Source organism: Bufo bufo, chromosome 6, assembly GCF_905171765.1.
Source record: "Bufo bufo chromosome 6, aBufBuf1.1, whole genome shotgun sequence".
Classification (NCBI taxonomy): domain Eukaryota; kingdom Metazoa; phylum Chordata; class Amphibia; order Anura; family Bufonidae; genus Bufo; species Bufo bufo.
Window position 1 is genome coordinate 125,750,617 of NC_053394.1, and position 22,173 is coordinate 125,772,789.

The window sequence follows — 22,173 nt, forward strand, 5'->3', positions numbered from 1 at the left end:
AATTCGCTCTGAGAAGACGAACTGAGGGTGGTCTGGCTATCACCCTGTGTACTGTCTTCCCCCATTTCCACCTCTTCCACATGCAAAGCGTCCGCCTTAATTGTGAGGAGCGAGTGTTTGAGTAGACACAGAAGTGGGATGGTTATGCTGATAATAGCGTTATTGCCGCTCACCATCTGTGTTGATTCCTCAAAGTTGCGTAAAATCAGACATCAATGCCCACTCATCGCTTGTGAAGAGCGGAAGCTGACTGGAAAGGCGATGACCATGTTGCAGCTGGTATTCCACTACTGCCCTCTGCTGCTCACGAAGCCTGGCCAACATGTGGAATGTGGAGTTCCAGCGCGTGCTCACAATGTACAAAAGTTGGTGAGCTGGGAATTGCAAGTGCTGCTGCAGCGTTGCCAGACCGGCGGAAGCTGTTGATGACTTGCGGAAATGGGCACACACGCAGCGCACCTTCACCATTAGCTCAGGCAAATTGGGGTAGGTTTTGAGAAACCGCTGAACCACTAGGTTGAACACGTGGGCTAGGCATGGTATGTGTGTGAGCTTGCCGAGCTCCAAAGCCGCCACCAAGTTACGGCCATTATCAGACACAAACATGCCTGGTTGTAGGTTGAGTGGCGAGAGCCACAGCTCAGTCTGGTCCCTTATCCCCTGCCACAGCAATGCGGCAGTGTGCTGTTTGTCACCTAAGCAGATCAGTTTAATCACGGCCTGATGCCGCTTCCCCACTGCAGTGCTACACTGCTTCCAGCTACTGACTGATGTCTGACTGGTGCTGCAAGATGATAATTCAGAGGTGGAAGTGGAGGAGGAGAAGGGGGGGTTGCAGCCACTAACATAGGTGGTGGCGGAAACCCTGATGGAAGTAGGGCCCGCAATCCTTGGCGTCAGTACCTGTGCCATCCCAGGGTACGACTCGCTCCCGGCCTCCAAAATGTTCACCCAGTGTGCCGTCAAGGAAATGTAGCATCCCTGGCCAAAAGCACTTGTCCATGTGTCAGTCGTTAAGTGGACCTTCCCAGTAACTGCGTTGGTCAGGGCACGGGTGATGTTACAGGACAAATGCTGGTGTAAGGCTGGGACTGCACACAGTGAAAAATATTGGCGGCGGGACGTCCATCGACATCAGGCTGCGGAAAGCTTCAGTGTCCACAAGCCAAAATGCCAACATTTCCAGGGCCAGCAATTTGGAAAGGTGCACATTTAGTGCTATGGCCTGTGGGTGGGTGGCTGAATATTTGCGCTTTCGTTCAAAGGCCTGGTGTATAGACATCTGTATGCTGCGCTGGGACGCAGAAGTGGATGTGTTAGCTGATGGTGTTTGCGAAGGTCCAGGTGCATGGCGGGAGGCATCCGGGCCTGCGCCTTGGACAGGGGATTGGCCAGCACGTAACACAGGGGAAGAGGAGGCAGTGGTGTGACCCGCAGTCACTGATTGTGGACCCAGGCGTTCAGCCCACCTATTAGGGTGCTTTGATGCCATGTGGCAGATCATGCTGGTGGTGGTGAGGTTGCTAGTGTTCACGCCCCTGCTAATTTTGGTTCGGCACAGGTTGTAAATGACAATTCTTTTATCGTCCACACTTACCTCAAAAAAGCGCCAGGCTGCGGAACACCTACCCCTTGGCAAGGGAGATTGCCGCAAGGGGGTGCTCCAGGGAACAGTTGCGGGCCTGTTTGGTGTGGCTCGCCTTATCCCTTTTGCCTGTTGCGATGCTGCGGATTCCTTCCCCACTGTACTGCTGTCCTTGCTCGGCTTGCCCCCTTCCCAGTAAGGGTCAGTGACTTCCACCGCCTTTTCTTCCACTTCCTCACTCTGGTTATCCTCCTGACTTTTTAACCTAACAACAATCTCTGTTATTGACAACTGTGTCTCATCCTCATCATCAACCTCTTGAGACACTAATTGCCGTTGACCTTTTGGCAACTGTGTCTCATCATCATCATCCACCTCATGAAACACTAATTGCCGTTCCCCACCGTCATCTTCTTGTGACTGTGGATGCTCAAGAGTTTGGGAATCAGGGCACAATATCTCCTCATGTCCCTCTTCAAGCGGGCTTGTCGAGAGGCCCAAATCAAGGAATGGCGATGAAAAGAGCTCCTCGGAATATCCGAGTGTGGGAGCACTTGATTGCCAAGACTCTCCATGGTGGGAGGAAGTAGTATCAGGGTTAGGATTCTGTTGACCAGACTCTTGGCTACTGAGACTGGACTTTGTGGAAGACAGGGTAGGGCTTAACTGACTGGAAGCATTATTTGCTGCAATGCAACCGACCACCTGGTCGCACTGGTCTGACTACAAGAGTGGTTTCCTGTGCCGCCCTGCAAACTTGGCAATGAGCTAGGGATCGTGGATGAGTGTGTTTCTTGTGCTCTGGCAGTAGGCACAGTTCCCCATCAGCAGCACGGCCACTTCCCCGTCCCTTACTGCTCGCCTTGCGCATATTAAATGGTATATATGCTTGCAAGTATGTCACACGTACAGTAGCGCAGGTTTTGTAAGTGTATGCGCAAATGAATGTCACTGAATGTCACAGATATTTAAGATGCGCAAACGTTATACAGGAAATGTAGCGCAGGTAATGTCGCTGTCACCAGCGGCTAAGAAAAAATGACACTGAATGTCACAGATATTTAGGATGCGCAAACGTTATACAGGAGATGTAGCACAGGTAATGTCGCTGTCAGCAGCGGCCAAACAATTGCACGCAATTTAGCGCAGGTTGAGCTAATGATATATATTGCAGCCAGATAAAACAATAGTCCTTAAAAGGACTTTTGGGGTTCTAACACCTTTCAACACTAAACCCTGCCTAAAAAATACATGACGCGTTTCGGCCAGCCAATCACTGTAATGCCAGTAACCAACATGGCTACAGCATTACAGTGAGTGCCAGTACTTCCCTGCATGTTTATTGGCTGCGAGTCAAAATGGTGTTGGGCCGAGCATGCTCGCCCAACACTACACCTAGGATGTCATTCATTATTTACTAATAACTCCTCTAGCTGACGGTGGATCTGCCGAAGTTATGAAGAAGCACCGGCTACAACATAATTTCGGGGTATCCAGCGGCAGTCTAAATGTATGCCAGCTTATTTGGTGGCTTACATTTAGACCATTTTGTATGCCTTAAACAGACATAGAAAATTATGAATGAGCCCTTTCCCTTCCCCACCAGCGCCATGCTCACTTTTTTAGACCACTGCAACTCCCATCCTCCATTTTTTCCTCCCGGGCTGCCATTGCAATAAAATCTGTAGCTTCTGTTATCATGGATTTTCCTATTGTATTGGAAAATGAGAAAAAAAATATTTGCCGGGTGGAAATGAAAAAACCCACAAGTTAATTACATTTTGCCTTTAAAGAGGACCTTTCAACCATTATGACAATGTGAACTAAGTATACATACATGGAGAGTGGCGCCCGGGGATCTCACTGCACTTACCATTATCCCTGGGCGCTGCTCCGTTCTCCCGCTATGCCCTCCGGTATCTTCGCTCACTAAGTTATGGTAGGCGGAGATTTCAGTCACTAAGTTATGGTAGGCGGAGTCAGCCCTTGTTCTGCTGTAGCGCTGGCCAATCGCAGCGCAGAGCTCACAACCTGGGAGGTTCTTTTCTCCCAGGCTGTGAGTTCTGCAATGCGATTGGCCAGCGCTACAGCAGAACAAGGGCAGACTCCGCCTACCATAACTTTGTGAACGAAGATAACGGAGGGCATAGCGGGAGAACGGAGCGGCGAGAGTATAATTGTCCAGTCAATCTTATCCCCGAAGCAAAATTGCCAAAATCTTGGTTATATAATCTTTCTCAACCCGAAAGAGCAGCTATGCGGGAGTATATTGCCGAGAGTTTGACAAAGGGACAAATTAGACCATCTAAGTCTCCTTTCGCCGCTGGCTTCTTTTTCGTAAAGAAGAAGGACAGACCCCTTAGACCGTGCCTAGATTTCCGGGAACTGAATCTCATTACTGTCAGTGATCCTTATCCCTTTCCCTTGATTCCTGATCTATTTGATCAGATTGTTGGTGCCAAGGTGTTTTCTAAGTTGGATTTAAGAGGAACTTATAATCTGATCAGAATCAGGGAAGGAGATGAATGGAAAACGGCCTTCAATACCCCCGAGGGTCACTTTGAGAACCTAGTCATGCCCTTTGGTTTAACTAATGCTCCAGCAGTCTTTCAGCGCTCAATCAATGACAGTTTTCATCATTTGGTGGGAGGTTCGTTGTTATTTAGCTCGATGACATACTAATTTACTCACCCGATATGAAGACTCATCTGGATCATTTGAGACAAGTGTTATTGATCCTACGGGAGAATAAATTGTATGCTAAGTATGAAAAATGTGTGTTTGCTATTTAGGAGCTGCCGTTTTTGGGGTACTTGCTTTCTGCCTCCGGTTTTCGTATGGATCCCAAAAAGGTCCATGCGGTACTGGAATGGGACTGGCCGGAGAATCAGAAAGCCCTGATGCGGTTTTTAGGATTTACTAATTACTACAGAAAATTCATCCTGAATTATTCCACCATTGTCAAACCTGTGACAGATATGACTAGGAAGGGCGCTGACTTCTCTGTCTGGTCAGATGAGGCATTCCAGGCTTTTTCTGCTATTAAGAAATGTTTTGATTCTGCTCCCATTTTGATGCAACCTGATGTGTCTCAACCCTTCATTGTAGAGGTTGACGCGTCAGAAGTGGGAGTCGGAGCAGTCTTGTCGCAGGGTCCCTCTCCTAGCAAATGGCGGCCGTGTGCTTTTTTCTCCTAGAAACTCTCGGCCGCTGAGAGAAATTATGATGTTGGGAATAGAGAGTTGTTGACCATTAAATTGGCCTTTGAAGAGTGGCGTCATTGGCTAGAAGGGGCTACCCATCCGATTACGGTATTTACTGACAATAAGAATCTGGCTTACCTGCAATCTGCAAAGCGTTTAAATCCTAGGCAGGCTAGATGGTCATTGTTTTTTTTATCAGGTTCAATTTTGTGGTCACCTATCGCCCTGGGATTAAAAACATCAAAGCGGATGCGTTGTCATGTAGCTTTCCAGGGGGGGGGAGATTCGGAGGATCCCGCTCCGATTTTGGCTGATGGGGTGGTGGTTTCCGCTCTTTACCCCGAGCTGGAGACAGAAGTGTTGGGGGCTCAAGAGGAAGCACCTGATTCTTGTCCTCCAGGCAAGTTGTTTGATCTTTCTGAACTGCGATACAAGGTGTTCAAGGAACATCAAGATACTGTCCTTGCGGGACATCCTGGAAGTAGATCCACTGTAGATCTTATTTCCCAGAGATTCTGGTGGCCAGGGTTGCGTAAAAGTGTTGAGGGTTATGTAGCAGCTTGTGAGACCTGTGCACACTCGAAGGTGGCTCACACTCGGCCATCAGGATCTCTTCTTCCTTTGTCCATCCCATCTTGTCCTTGGACGCATTTGTCCGTGGACTTCATTACTGATTTGCCGAGTTTCTCTGGGAAAACTGTGATTTTGGTGGTAGTGGACCGCTTCAGCAAGATGGCTCACCTTGTACCATTATCAGGTTTGCCCAATGCGAAAACTCTCGCTCAGGTTTTTATTGATAACATTGTGAAATTACATGGCATTCCCTCTGACGTAGTGTATGATAGGGGGACGCAATTTGTTTCCAGGTTTTGGAGGGCGTTTTGTTCTCGTCTGGGTATTCAGTTGTCTTTCTCTTTGGCTTTTCATCCTCAGTCAAATGGTCAAACTGAGCGCACTAACCAAAACCTGGAGACCTGAAGTTGCCGAAGGTGTGTGCGATTACGTCAAAACACGCACCAGACTTGGTTGAGTGGCTCACTTAGCCTTCCGCTTCTGCACCCTCCTCATCCTCTCTATCTGCACCCTCTTCACTCTCTGCTGTGTGCACCTCCAAAGACACCACCACCATATCCCCTCTGCTCAAGTCAGAGGAATTATTTTGCCATCCATTACAAGACCTTACCGATGTGCATCCATTCTTGGCATCGGATCAGGAAGAGGAGGTAGCAACGGTCGCCACCCAGCAGTCTGACAACAGTATCCAGATCAGCCCAAGGAGGGTGATCCCCGCTGTTGCTGCCTACTCTGAGATCTCTAATGTCAGTGGTGGTGAAGGGGACGATGATGATGTGTCTATGGATGTCACATGGGTGCCCACAAGAGAGGACGAGGAGGGGAGTTTAGAGGGAGAGACGGAGCAGCAGATAGGGAGGAGAAGAAGGAGAAGCAGGCAGAACTTAAAGTGCACAGGAGGTAAAAAGGAGACTGCTAATGTATCTGGAACGAGCTATCCACCATGCAAGGTCACATGTGGCGCTCCCAGGATGCTGGCACATGGCCCTGCAGTGTGGGCTTTTTTAAACGTGTCCGCTGCTGACAATAGTGTTGCCATCTGCAGCCTGTGCTGTCAAGTCGCGGTAAGCCCAACACTCACCTAGGGACGACCGCCTTAAGAAGGCACGTGGCCTCCCATCAAGGAGCCCAGTGGGAGCAACACCATCAGAACTCTCAAAGACACACTCCTGGTGCTCCATGTCCTGCCTATTCTCCTTTCCCTTCTCCTCTCTCCTCCCATTTGTCCTCCACTCCACCTTCCACCGTGCCGTCAACCCGTTCATCTGGCAAATAGCAGGCGTCCGTGGCCCAAATGTTCTAGTGTAAAAAGATGATGACGCCAGATAACCCTCTTGCCCAACAGCTAACCGCCGGCTTGTTGGAATTGCCAGCCCGCCAACTACTGCCATATAAATTGGTGGACTCGGAGGCCTTTAGAAAATTTGTGGCCATTGGCACACTGCAATGGAAGGTACCCGGAAGGAAATATTTCTCCCAGAAGGGCATCCCGGAGCTATATGGCCACGTTCAGCGGCAAGTGAATTTATCTCTGGCACACAGTGTCAGTGCCAAGATACATCTGACCACAGACACGTGGTCTAGCAAACACGGGCAGGTAAGGTACATAACTTTTGCTGCCCACTGGGTGAACCTTCTGATGGCTGTCAAGCATGCAACCCGTGGCACCCATGTGGATTTGGTGTTATCGCCACGGATTGCATACAGGCCTGCCTCTTCTCCTCCTTCTACTCCATTCTCCATCTCCTCTTCGGCTGACTCCTCCTTTTCCTCTTCCACTGCGCCCCCCCAAGCTCCCCAGAACCTATTTGATGTGCCAGGTGAGACGTTGGCATGCTGTGCTGCGGCTGTTGTGCCTGGAAGCCAAGAGCCACACTGGTCCTGCACTCCTTTTAGCTTTGCGGTCACAGACTGATGAGTGGCTAACCCCGCTCAATTTGACAGTTGATAAAGTGGTATGCGACAACAGTGCCAATCTGCTACTAAGCACGCTGTAAGAGGGCAAAATGACACACGTGCCGTGCATGGCACATGTCCTGAACTAAGTCGTGCAGCGATTTGTTGCCAAATACCTCGGGGTCCAGAACGTCTTGCGGCAGGCCAGGAAAATCTCTGCCCATTTTAAAAGATCTTAAACAGCCATGGCTCGCCTTGCTGACTTTCAGTGGCGACACCACCTGCCCGTCAGACGTCTGATTTGTGACTGTCCGATGCACTGGAACTCTACCTTGTATGTGCTTGATAGGCTGCATAAACGTGCAGTTAACGACTACCTGAACGAACTCTGCGGCAGGACAGGTTCTGGGGAGCTTGTTTGTTTTTATCACTACGCCAGTGGCTGCTCAGACTTGTGCAGCCATTTGATGAGATCACCCAACTGGTCAGTCGCAGCCAGGGTGCCATCAGTGACATCATACCTTACACCTTTCTAGAGCGTACATTGCGTCGTGTCATTGATCAAGCCGTCGAGGAGCAGGAGCAGGAAGATGAGGAAGTCGCAATGCTGGATGAATTCCCAGGGGGGGCTACTGCATCTGAGACAAGTCAACAGGAGTCTGAAGAGGAGTCAGAGGAGGATGGTGCCAGGGCGGAGGAGGAGCAAGAAGAGCATGCTTTAAACGTTTCTGGGATCCCTGGTGTTGTCCGTGGCTGGCGGGAGGAGACCGAGGACGACATTATCCTAAACGATGAGCAGGAGCCAGGCCACTGCACCGCTTCCAGTTTAGTGCAAATGGTGGCCTTCATGCTCCAGTGTTTTAAGAGGGACCCCTGTATAAAAAGCATAAAGGCCAAGGACCAGTACTGGGTGGCAACGTACTTAGACCCCCGGTACAAACACAAAATGGCGGACATGTTACCACCATCACAGAAGGCTGTCAGAATGCAGCACTTCCAGGCCTGTTTGGCAGGCGCTTGCAGAGGAATTTTCACTCACAGAGAAACAGTTGCGGGTACCAATCCAACAGCGCATGCAAGAAGAGGGCGGTTCGAAGATGTGTTAGTCACTTCGGACATGAGATCATTCTTGCATAAACCCATCGACAGCCGCCCTCCGGATCCAGCCTCACGGAACGCCTAGACCGACAGGTGTCGGACTACATCAGGTTAACGGCCGATGTGGACGCTCTGAGAAGCGAGAAAGCCCTGGACTACTGGGTGTACAGGCTTGACCTGTGACCAGAGCTGGCACAATTTGCCATGGAACTGTTGGCTTGCCCCTCGTCCAGTGTCCTGTCCGAAAGGACGTTCAGCGCAGCAAGGGGGATCGTGACCGATAAGCGCACTTGCCTAGCTCACGACAGTGTGGACTACCTCACATTTCTAAAAATGAATGAGGTATGGATCTCGGAGAAATTCGACACCTGTGAAGACCAGGTTTAATTGAATTTCCTCATTCCAGCCCACAAATATCCGCCATCACCCAGAACAAATATTGGTCCCTGTCTTAGGTAAACAGAGCGACATAAAAGGCCTTTTCTGTCCGTTGAATGCCTAATGTTTTGGGCCTTGGAGGAATTCAACACCTGGGACGATCACATGTTTCAATTATTATCATTAGGGGTTTATTCTAGAGGGGATATTTTGTTAGCCATCTTTTTAATCCAATTTTATATTTTTAGTTCTTTTAAACATATGTATTTGACCTTTATTTATACTGGCCTTCAGTAAAATTGATATCCTTTGACCATCTAATAGACCTCCAGCCACATACTTAATTGTTCTTTTATGTACGCTGAATGCATAATTTTTGGGGCCTGTAGTACACTGGCCTGTTGGAAAATTTATATCCAATGACCATGTAATTTACCTCCAGCCACATACTTCAACACCAGTGACGACCACGTATTATCGAATTTCAACTATTATCATTATTTTTTTTTTCAAGAGGGGGGATTTCGTTAGCCCTGTTTTTAATCCAATTTTATATTTTTGTTTTTCTAAACATATGTATTTGACCTGTATTTGTACTGGCCTGCAGTAAAATTGATTTCCATTGACCGTGTAGTATACCTCCAGCCACATAATCACTTGATCTTTTCTGTCATGTGAATGCCTAATGTTTGGGGCCTGTAGTCCAGTGGCCTGCAGTAAAATTTTTATCCATTGACCGCATAATGTACCTCGAGCCACATAATCAGAATTTCTTTAATGTCAGGTGAATGCCTAAGACCTGTACTCCTGTGTCTTAAAATAAAAATTTTCTAGGCTCCAACAGGGCACATTTCAGAGAATTTCCCTTTAAGACGCACTAAAATGTCCCTGATTAAGATACAAATTTTTTGTTGGAATTTTTGTCATTGATCCCCCTCTAGTATGTCACTGTCCATGTTGTGGGACTATTTGTACACTTCTATTAAATATTTGGTGGCTGCAAATATGAGCTGAAGGTTTTTCAGGTTCGCCTGCCATTAAAGTGAATGGGTTCCGCCGCAAACTTGCGGATCGCGAACCGTCCCGGCCGATGTTCGTCCATCACTACTTGCGGGGTACCCCCCGGAGATGCTGCCACCCTTTTTTTTTTAAACATCACCCCAACGCCCCCCTGCGCCCTCATGAAGTTTTCGCGTTCAGTATACTAATACTGAGCATCAAAACAGGGAGGAGGAGATGCCAGGGTTTCTCAATGGGCGTCTCCTTTACCGTGGCTGTGCCGCGTTACAATCACATTGGAGAGCGTCACAGCCAGGGAGGAAAAACCTCAATAGCAGCTTTACTTGAATAATCGTTTCTCCAAAACAGTTTTCAGGCTTTGTCTTGGTTCCAGCAGGCTTTAGCATGAACTGTCAGGCAAACTCTACTCTGCTTTATCTTTTTCTCTCTACTATGCTGGCAAACTAGCTCAGTAACTGCTATATAGCACGTGTCCATTTAATTTTTATTATTGTGCAGGAGTGTGTATACAACGTTAATAACACGGTATATGTGCGTTTTTATGTATGTTTTATATTATTTTTAGGGGTGTGTTTTTAAAGTATTAAAGTACTATATTATCTACCATTGTGTTTAGGCCAATAAAGTCCATTATCCTTTGCAACTATTGTGTTTCCCTTCTGAGTGTGCCCCTTCACATTGCTTACACCTTAAATTGTACTTAAACTGTCATTTTGAATTCCGGACACTAGAGGCCACTGTTTTGCAGCTACAACCAGCACACTCTGGGATTTGTATATGTAAAGCAGGTAATGACTCATGCTGGCTGCTTCTGAGTAAACCAGGAAGTGTTGATCTGGCATGATGGAAGGATTGTGCTGTGAGAGACTGAATCCGATTCCATCTTGGCTTGTGGATTTCCGGCAGTGAATGGACACTCAAAGGAAGGAGAGTAGCTGTTGCCCCCTTACTGGATCCAGCTCTTTGAAAGAGAGGTTGCACCAGGAAGACCATTTCCAGTGTGTGGACAAGAAGCCTTATCATCAAGCAAGGCCGCACTGTTGCTGAGAGCTTGGTGGCCATCCCGGGTAAGCGGCATCCTAGGGCCCAGAACGGACGCAGGTCAGTACACCTGTTTACTTCGTGCTTTATACTAGTGGCGCCTGAAGCAACAGAGACTAAGCCTAGGCCTGAGATTAGATAGATAGTCAGGGTTGTGTGATTGCCAGGCTGTATAGAACTGTTCTGCGGCACAGTATTGACTTTGCAGGCTCTGCTGTGTCCGCCATCGGCTAGATTTGTCATATTTTGCGGCACAGTATTGACTTTGCAGGCTCTGCTGTGTCCGCCATCGGCTAGGCCTGTCCAGTGGGAAGGGACAGTGACTGTGAGTCCGGTATATAGCATTTTTCGGTGCATGTTTGTATTATTGCGGTTAAAATACTGTTATAGTAAAGTTTCTGTTTTTGCATAATAGCTGGTGTCTGTGTTGTTTTCACTGTTCCGTGGCTTCACTGTATCCTGGGGGTCCCTCCCCGGTTCACGGTCCTACAACTTGGCATAGTCGGCAGGATACAGCGAACGTTATGAACGGGAATGCGGCGGGAGATCGTCACCCGCACCAGTGGTGCCGGATCAGAACCCAGCCCAGGGTGCACAGGCGCAAGTCCAGCTTGCCCCCAACAATATGGCTACCCCAGTAGGATACATCCCTGTAGGGGCACTGCTGCGTCATCTGCCAAAGTTTGACGGTAGAAACATGACATTGTGTAACCTGACCCCCGAACTGCGGGCCGAGGTTGCATTGGGAGCCCTAGAGTGTGACATCAGGGGGACAGTCATGGTAAGGCCTGACTCTGAGAGAGATACCCTAGAGAAGATATTCTCCCTGCTAGAGAGAGCCCAAGGGGGGCAGGCCAAAGTGGTACAGTTACGGAGTCACTTCTTTAACCGACCCCAGCGAGAGGGCGAAACCCTGATGCAATATTCCAATGCTCTACAGGAGACGCTGAATGAGGTACAACGACGAGACCCTGAGGCCATGGGCGCCTTCCGGGAGGTGGACCGGCTTCTACAAGATCAGTTCATAGTGGGGCTCTCCAATAAATTTTTACAAGATAAATTACAAGAGATGACCCGAACAATGGCCGATATGACATTCTACAGCGTCTACTTAGCCGCCGTAGAGAGAGAGGAAGAGCCCATACCTACAGCAGCGAGCGTGGTGAATAGCACGCATGTTACAAGGGACCGGCCGGGGTCTGAAGAATCGGAGTCCTTAAAGGATGTGGTCCAGGCCCTGCGGGCGGAATTGAAAGAGCTTCAGCTGGAAGTGTCCCAGATGAAGGCAGAACCGTCCTGGCCTCTGGAAACAGTCCCCGCACCTAGTGCCACTCCACCCAGAACAACACCGGTGAGGGGGCCGGTCAGAAGAGGGCCCCTCTGTTGTACTTGCCGAAAGTACGGCCATATGGCCAGAGAGTGCCCAGAACAGGTAGCATCTGAGCCGACGTTAAACTTCCGACCTCTGCAGTAGCTGGGCGTCCTGCGGCGGTGCACCAGAAGTTAAAGGGCTTCTGTCACCCCACTAAAGTCCTTTTTTTTTTTTTGGGCTAGTTAAATTACTTATCCTGCCATATATGAAAATATAATGGTGTTACATACTTTGATTCAGCAGTTTCTTCTAAAAACGAACTTTTATAATATGTAAATTAGGTCTCTACCAGCAAGTAGGGCGGCTACTTGCTGGTAGCAGCTGCAGAAAACCGCCTCCTCGTCGCGTTGATTGACAGGGCCAGCCGGGATCTCCTCCTCCGGCCAGCCCTGTCGGCATTTTAAAAATCGCGCGCCTGTGTTCATTCTGCGCAGGCACTCTAAAATGAGGAGGCTCGCCTCCTCAGAACTCCCTCAGTGCGCCTGCGCCGATGACATCACCGAAATAGAAGACGTCATCGGCGCAGGCGCACTGAGGGAGTTCTGAGGAGGCGAGCCTCCTCATCTCAGAGCGCCTGCGCAGAATGAACACAGGCGCGCGATTTTTTAAATGCCGACAGGGCTGGCCGGAGGAGGAGATCCCGGCTGGCCCTGTCAATCAACGCGACGAGGGGGCGGTTTTCTGCAGCTGCTACCAGCAAGTAGCCGCCCAACTTGCTGGTAGAGACCTAATTTACATATTATAAAAGTTCGTTTTTAGAAGAAACTGCTGAATCAAAGTAACTAACACCATTATATTTTCATATATCGCAGGATAAGTAATTTAACTAGCCCAACAAAAAAAAAAAGACTTTAGTGGGGTGACAGAAGCCCTTTAAGCCCTCTGTGTGAAGAACGTGATCTGTATGCCAGCAGCCCCGTATTAGAAGCTGAGTTGGAAGGCCGAAAGGTCTGCTGCCTAGTTGATACAGGGTCAGAGTGCACCCTAATGCCTCTGGAGTTCTTCGAGAGGCACTTCGGGCATATAATGGAGCTGAAGACGGGAGCGTCATCAGGCTGACGGCTGCCGATAATAGAGAGATGGATGTTCGAGGGATACTCTGGATGCGGGTCCGACTGTTTGGGCAAGACATCGGCAAGAAAGGGGTCGTGCTGGTGGACCATTCGTCCCGGAAACAATGGACGTGACCCTGGGCATGAATATACTGAGAGATCTAGACCATCAACTCTATGCCAAGGAAGGGCCACCGCACACCGGCCTACCCAGAACGTCTTACAACAGATGGTGAGGAGATGTAGCCTGCAAAAGAGTAACCTATCCGATCGGGCCATTGGAGACATGAGGGTGCTCCGGAGGACCCCGCTGAAGATCCCACCTCGACAAGAGCGAATATTGATGCTGCCAGTGGGGGCTGGACGAAGACTGAATGGACTGGAGGACCTAATCGAGCCTGCTTATCAAGAAGAAACGCAGATTTGCCCACTGGTAGCCTAGGCCCTCGCTATTGTAAAGGACGGATGTGTGCCTATACGCTGCTGTAATGTGACTTAACCGAGTTAACCGTCCTCGCAAACACCCTGCTGGCCAAAGTTTATGTGTCTGAAGGGGGTATCGCTCGACGAAGGGGCTTTACACTGCAGCTGGATAGGAGATCAGCCTGGACCTATGCTGTGGAGATCCATTCAAGGGAAACCCAGACAGTGGAGTGGAACGGTCGAGTGATCATGGCCCGTATGGCGGTGGACTGCAGAACCCTGACCCCGGGGGAACAAAAGCTGCTGGAAGACACCCTCTGGGAATTTCAGGAGGCCTTCGCAAGACATGATGAGGACTTTGGGTGTGCTAATGCCATCGAACATGAAATCCCAACCGGCGATGCTGCACCGATCAGGGAACGTTACCGGAAGATCCCGCCTAAGATGTATCAGGAGGTGAAAGATATGGTGGCCAGCATGTTGGAGAACCGGGTGATCCAGGAGAGTCAAAGTCCGTGGGCTGCTCCGGTAGTATTGGTGCGGAAGAAAGACGGGAGTCTCCAGTTCTGCGTGGATTATCGGAAGCTGAATGCTCAGACCGTCCGGGATGCCTACCGCCTTCCGAGAATTGAGGAGTCATTATCAGCTCTAAGCCAAGCAAAGTTCTTCTCCACTCTTGATCTGGCTAGTGGGTACTGGCAGGTGCCGGTGGCCAAGAAGGACAAAGCCAAGATGGCCTTCATTCTACCTATGGGACTCTACAAGTTAAACCGGATGCCCTTCGGTCTCTCCAATGCTCCGGGGACATTCCAGCGATTGATAGAACACTGTCTGGGGGACCTCAACATCAAATCAGTATTGATATACCTGGATGATATAGTAGTGTTCATGTGCTTCCTTTGAAGATCACCTCCAGAAGCTGCGACAAGTCTTGGGACGGCTACGAGACCTTGGGCTAAAGGTCAAGCCAAAAATATGCCAGCTGTTCCGACAGCAGATAGAGTACTTAGAACATGTGGTCACCCAGGAGGGGGTAAAACTGGCCCCCAGCAAGGTGGAGGCCATACAGAAGTGGCCCCGGCCAAGTACGCTACAGGAGGTATGGGCGTTCGTGGGACTGGCCGGCTACTACAGAAGGTTTATACCCAAATACGCTCATCTGGTGGGCCCGTTAAACTAGTTGCTAAGAGGCACAGCTGGGGGCCCGAAGAAACACCCCATCGACTGGGGGCCCCTGCAACAAGAGGCCTTTGAAGCGGTGAAAGAGGCGCTGACCAATGGCCCTATCCTGGCTTACGCGCGGTTTGATCCCCCTTTCCTGCTGTATACTGATGGAAGCCTACATGGTCTGGGGGCCGTATTATCCCAAGTCCAGGATGGATGGGAGAGAGTCATCGCCTATGGGAGCCGGTCCCTAAGAGAGTCAGAACACAACCCTGATAACTATAGCTCCTTTAAACTGGAACTACTGGCACTGGTGTGGGCCATTACCGAAACGTTTCCAGAATACCTGACTGGTGCAGAAGTGACCGAAATGACGGACAACAACCCGTTGGCACACCTGGAGAATGCCAAGCTCGGTGCACTCGAGCAAAGATGGTTGGCCCGCCTCAAGTACCAATACTGCATCAAGTTCCGTTCCGGTAGGGAGAACGGCAACGCCGATGCACTCTCTTGAGTTCCAGTAGGACAGTCGACTCAGAGAGCCAATGAGGAGTTAGAGCATACTGAAACTCCTGACCTTGGTCGCTTACCTCTGTTCCCGGATGTGGCACATTCAAGTGGGGTGGCGTCTGGAATGACGCTGGTGCTGGTGAAAACGTTGACTGATTGGGATTGGGAGTCCAGAATAGCTGCCGGGATTTCTGGAAAGTGAAAGAATGGGTTCGGAGCAAGATCTGGCCTCGGCCAGAAGAACGAGCCTGACTGTCACCAGAGGGTCAGAAGTTGTTGAGGAAGTGGTACAAGCTGACAATTACCCAGGACCTCCTGTTCCGGATCATATACTTACAGTCAGAGCTGCAGTACTGGCAACAGATTGTCATTCCCATGTCGTTGGGACCGGAGGCCGCCATGGAAGCTCATGAAAAAGGAGCTCATTTTGGGAGCGACAAAATGTTAAAGTGGCTCCAACGGCTGGAATACTGTCCAGATCTGACCTACATGGTGGCTGTGGCATGTCTTAAGCGTCGATCCTGTGGGTTTAGTAAGAGTACTGAACAGCGGGCAACTGTGTAGACCATCCGCACCTCAGCGCCCCTATAACTACTGATGATCGATTATGTACAGATTGGATACTCTGCCTCGGGACATTCGTACTGTCTAGTCATGACAGATCACTTTACCAAGTATGCAGTGGCTGTGCCCACCAGAGACCAAACCGCAGAGTCGGCCGCCGAAGCTGTCTGTAAACACTTTATGCAGGTGTTTGGGTGTCCACAGAGGATACATTCTGACCAGGGAGCATGCTTTCAGAGTACTCTAATGAATGAACTGTACCAACTGTATGGGATTGAATGCTCCCGCACCACTCCGTATCACCCACAAGGAAACGGGGCGTGCAAACGCTTCAATCACACCTTGCTTCAGATGCTGCGGACTCTGGAAGACAGTCAAAAAGCTCAGTGGCCCGTATACCTACCTGAGTTGTTGTGGGCCTATAACAACAGAGTACACAGTACCACCAACGCCAGCTGAGAGCGGTCCACAAGGTTGTGGGGGAGCGCCTGGGACAGGTGGTACACCCTAACCCAAGACCAGTGCAGAAAGATGGGTATGTCCCAGGAGATCGAGTGATGGTCAAAGCCAAACGGCCATCTGGGAAGTTGGATGGACGGTGGGAGGCAGTTCCATTCACGGTGAAGAGAAGGGTAGACACCACTATTCCGGTCTATGAGGTAGAGCCAGTAGGGACAGGGGGGCCCTCACGGGACTTACATCGTAATATGTTGAGATGTTGCAATTTTGATGAGCCGGTGTGCGTGGAGGGGGTGCCTCCTCATGCTCTGAGTATGGAGGAAAGTCCCTCAGATGAGCAAGAGGAGGAATGGTGGGTTGTCCCTTCCCAGGTGTCCACAGAGGTTCCGGCTGTGACAGGTTTGCCACCCAGGTGCAGTGCTGAACAGTCAACAGCCCCTCTCTCGTCAGATATGCCTGATGTCCCCAGTATTTCTGAGCCCCTCAATCTGAGAAGGTCAGTGAGGCCCAATGCTGGTGTGCCTCCACAGCGCTATGCACAGGATGAGTTTGTATGGGGAGAGTTGCTGAGGACGCAACCTCTAGTGGGGTGGCATGTGAGATTGTGGAACAGCTATTCCTGCATAATCTTTGTGCCTAAATTGTACTTAAACTGTCATTTGGCATTCCAGGCACTAGAGGCCACTGTTTTGCAGCTACAACCAGCACACTCTGGGATTTGCATATATAAAGCAGGTGATGACTCATGCTGGCTGCTTCTGAGTGAACCAGGAAGTGTTAATCTGGCATGATGGAAGGATTGTGCTGTGAGAGACTGAATCCGATTCCATCCTGGCTTGTGGCTATCCGGCAGTGAATGGACACTCAAAGGAAGGAGAGTAGCTGTTGCCCCCTTACTGGATCCAGCTCTTTGAAAGAGAGATTGCACCAGGAAGACCATTTCCAGTGTGTGGGCAAGAAGCCTTATCATCAAGCAAGGCCGCACGGTTGCTGAGAGCTTGGTGGCCATCCCAGGTAAGTGGCATCCTAGGGCCCAAAACGGATGCAGGTCAGTACACCCGTTTACTCTGTGCTTTATACTAGTGGCCCCTGAAGCAACAGAGACTAAGCCTAGGCCTGAAATTAGATAGATAGTCAGGGTTGTGTGATTGCAAGGCTGTATAGAACTGTTCTGCGGTGCAGAATTGACTTTGCAGGCTCTGCTGTGTCCGCCATCGGCTAGGTTTGTCATATTTTGCAGCACAGTATTGACTTTGCAGGCTCTGCTGTGTCCGCCATCGGCTAGACCTGTCCAGTGGGAAGGGACAGTGACTGTGAGTTCGGTATATAGCATTTTTCGGTGCATGTTTGTATTATTGCGGTTATACTACTGTTATAATAAAGTTTCTGTTTTTGCATAATAGCTGGTGCCTGTGTCGTTTTCCCTGTTCCGTGGCTTCGCTGTATCCTGGGGGTCCCTCCCCGGTTCACGGTCCTACAGTAACACCGCTGAAGAGGTGGGGTTCTGAATATCACCGCTGAAGAGATGAGGTTCTGAGTATCTGGCTGAGCAGTTTCAGAGTGCTTTCAGTTGCTTTGGTCTACAGCGCCCTTTAAGACCAGTGAACAGAATGCCCTGTGTATCTTGTAAGTTGTTACAGACGACATGGCTTTGTAAAGTGAGTTCCACTATGAGTGTAGAGGAGACTGTGTTGCCAAGTTGTGTGCTTATTAGAGATGTGACCATTGTGTCCATTACTTGGAAGTGCCTGGCAGAGGGCCCACTATAAACTGTAACCACCAACCTGTGTAACCATTTAAGACTGCAACCACCAAGCCGTGTTCCCATCAAAGAATGCAACTTTAAAGCTGTGTGCCTAAGAGAAACTGTAATAGCAACATTTTGTGCCAATACTTGCAATGGTCAAACTGTGTGCCAAATTGTGTCTGCAACCGGCAAGGTCCAGGCCACTGTTTATGACCATGATACCTGTTGCCCCAATCAGAGTAAAGTTCTGTCGCTCTGAACCCGATTGCCTCATTTGTTGTGGAATTCAAGTGTCAAGTCAGGGTCAAAGGCCACACACAAAAATGTACCCTTTTACATGTGTGTAAAGGTCACCTAAGACCAACCTTCACAACATCGATATAGTATTGATCTCATTGGGGTCCCACATCTGTATGTAACCCTTCTTTAATAGTCTACTAGCTTTAGGTGACTGCTCCTTTATATTCACTACCATTTTGCAGTGATTTACTCACTGGTCACCTATATATCATCCAGGACAAACAAATTCATGTTAGCAGTATGGTTTTATTAAGATGAGCAGATTTTTGTTATATGGATTTTAACAAGATGATGCCCTATTAACAGGGAACTGCAGCAACTTAGAAACTCACCATATTGGCTGCCCAAAAAGCTTAAAGGGAATCTGTTACCCCTAAAACCTCCACCAGCCTTTATCTGTTATGGTGGCAGGCACATGCACAGTAAAGAAAGGTGTACCGGGCTCACCTTCAACTGCATATGCACCAAATGCCACTTTAGGAGACCTGTGGGATGGGGATCGGCCACTATGACTCCTTGGGAGAGCGGCTCCTCCCCCATGACTCCTTACTGATATCTGAAAACATCAGTTAACATTAGTTTACATATACACATAGATGAAGACAATCTGATATATGAAACATGTTGGCTGGATCTGTAAACTATCTGTAACAAAATAAAATCATGGAAGCAATGTGTCCTTAACAAAAGGATGGAAATGTTATCTAGATGAAGCAGCCAGAGGTTTTATCTGTGCGAATTCACCCCAAAAAGTCAAGTTAGTTTTGCTTTGAAACATCGGTTTAATTGTAGAATCTTGTCCTCACAATGTCCTGTGGGGTTTAAGTCTTTATCGTACGGATGTCCATTACTGAATACTAGATTACTGGTCCTTCACTCTCTTCTGGCTGGTTGATTTAATCCATATTTGAAGGGAACCAATAAAGGAGTGAGCTGGCCATAAAGCTCCAACAGAGTCCATTTTATTGGTCAGTCATCGAGTTGACATATTTTGCCCTTTCAGACACAACTGTAAAAAAATCCTGTGGTTCATTTGCTATTCGTTATTAGAAAAATATATATTCTTCTCGCTGTCATCTTTACTTCTCATTTCGGCCTCTAGGTGGCACTGGTGGGGCATTACTGTAGCCAGAGGTTCTTTGAGATCTAGAATGATGAAAAATAATAACTTAGTTGAACCAAAGAATAAAGGTTTTGTTATATAATATATGAAGACTCTGTTCACACTAGCATAATCTCTTATATGTATAACAAAAGCTATACTGGATCCATTTCTAAACAGATCCCAGTGAATCCTGACAACTTGTACTGACTTATAATGGGTCTGGACAGTTTCTATCAAGTATCCAGTATTTTTGCTAAGACTATTGCTGGAAACTGTGCTACTATTGTCCTTAAAAATACTGGAACCTCTAATGGAATGGAAAAACTTCAGTGTGAACAGAGCCTTAAAGGGGTTGTCCAGGTTTAGAGCGGAACCCGGACATAAGCTCCCCTTCACACCTTCAGCCTGTATCAGTGGAGCATCGTTGCATTTCTAGCTCCGATGCTCCCCCTTGTCATGCTCTGCTTAGCGCCGGATAAGGGCTGTTTGTTTACTACTGGTGACGTACCCGACCTTTTTTCAGTATGCTAGGCAGAGGCTTCCACGTAGCAGTAATCCTGGTGACGTCACCGGCACTAATGGGTGGTCATTAGCGCTGCCCTAACCTGTAAAACAGTCTAGGGCAGCGCTAAAGCCCATCCATTTGTGTCAGTGACGTCACTGGGCTCACTGCTAGGTGGAAGCCTCCGCCTTGCATGCCCATGAGATGCCTGGTATGTCACCGGTAGTGAAGAAAAAGCCCTTGTCCTGCTCTATGCAGGACAGGACAAGAGGGAGCATGGGAGCTAGAAATGCTGCAATGCGCCACAGATACAGGCCAAATGTGTGAAGGGGGTGTATGTCCGGGTTCAGCTCTGAGCCCGGACAACCCCTTTAATGTTTCTTGTGTTCTTGTCAGCAAGAATAGTGTTATTCCTGCCATCAATAAGGCCTGATTCACAAGTCAGTGTTATGGTCAGTGATTTCTATCAGTAATTGTGAGCCAAAACCACAAATGACAATATAGAGAGGTCTAATGGAAGGATCTGCACCAGTTCTGTGTTTAGATCTGCACCTGGTTATGACTCACAATCACTGATGGAAATCACTGATCAAACACTCAGGCCTCATGCACACGGCATGTCGACAATTGCAACCAATCAGAAGCTGCAGTGGTCACGCATCAGTCCACATATCACCACTGGAGACTGGGAAACAGAGACTGACTGTGGAAACATGAACATACTGTAGGATCACCTGCGGATTTGCAAAATTTACGCAATTTGCATAGCAAAATGCTTAAGCCTCATGCACACGGCCGCGGAACACGGACCGTGAGATACCGGCCTGGATTCCGGCTGAGTGCCGGAGCGCACGGCGTCATTGGTCTCTATGACTCCATGCGCTTCGTGCCGCCGCTGTAGTACTGTACTGTACAACAGCGGCGGCACAAAGCGCACGGTGTCATAGCAACCAATGACGCCATGCGCTCCGGCACTCAGCAGGAATCCAGGCCGGTATCTCACGGTCCGTGTTCCACGGATCTGTGCATGAGGCTTAAGCATTTTGCTATGCAAATTGTGTAAATTTTGCAAATCCGCTGGTGATCCTATGTTCATGTTTCCACAGTCAGTCTCAGTTCCACGGACGTGTGCATGAGGCTTTACATATGATCATATCCTTGGTGATTGACAGTAAAACCCAATTCCATTGGCTTCTTTCTATAGGACCAAGGACATGAATTATTCGGTTACTTTTTGCAACAAGCTGCAGATGACATTCCCAACTTATCTGGCCACCGGCAATAATAATGTTAGTGGGCCAAGTGAGCTGCACCAAAAATATTTGGATCTCTAAGGCCTCTTTCAGACGGGCATTGCGGGAAAATGTGCGGGTGCGTTGCGGGAACACGCACGATTTTTCCGCACAAGTGCAAAACATTGTAATTTGGTACCCAAACCCGAACTTCTTCACAGAAGTTCGGGCTTGGGATCGGTGTTCTGTAGATTGTATTATTTTCCCTTATAACATGGTTATAAGGGAAAATAATAGCATTCCGAATACAGAATGCATAGTAAAACATCGCTGGAGGGGTTAAAAAAAAAATAAAAAAAATTTAACTCACCTTAGTCCACTTGATTGCGTAGCCCGGCATCTCTTCTGTCTTCATCTTAGCTCTGTGGAGCAACAGGACCTGTGGTGACGTCATTCCGGTCATCACATGATCCATCACCATGGTAAAAGATCATGTAATGGATCATGTGATGACCGGAGTGACGTCACCACAGGTCCTATTGCTGCACAGAGATCAGATGAAGACAGAAGGAGATGCCGGGCTACGCGATCAAGTGGACTAAGGTGAGTTAAATTATTATTTTTTTTTTAACCCCTCCAGCGATGTTTTACTATGCATTCTGTATTCAGAATGCTATTATTTTCCCTTATAACCATGTTATAAGGGAAAATAATAATGATCGGGTCTCCATCCCGATCGTCTCCTAGCAACCGTGCGTGAAAATCGCACCGCATCCGCACTTGCTTGCAGATGCTTGCGATTTTCACGCAACCCCATTCATTTCTATGGGGCCTGCGTTACGTGAAAAACGCACAAAGAGGAGCATGCTGCGATTTTCACGCAACGCACAAGTGATGCGTGAAAATCACCGCTCATGTTAACAGCCCCATAGAAATGAATGGGTCGGTA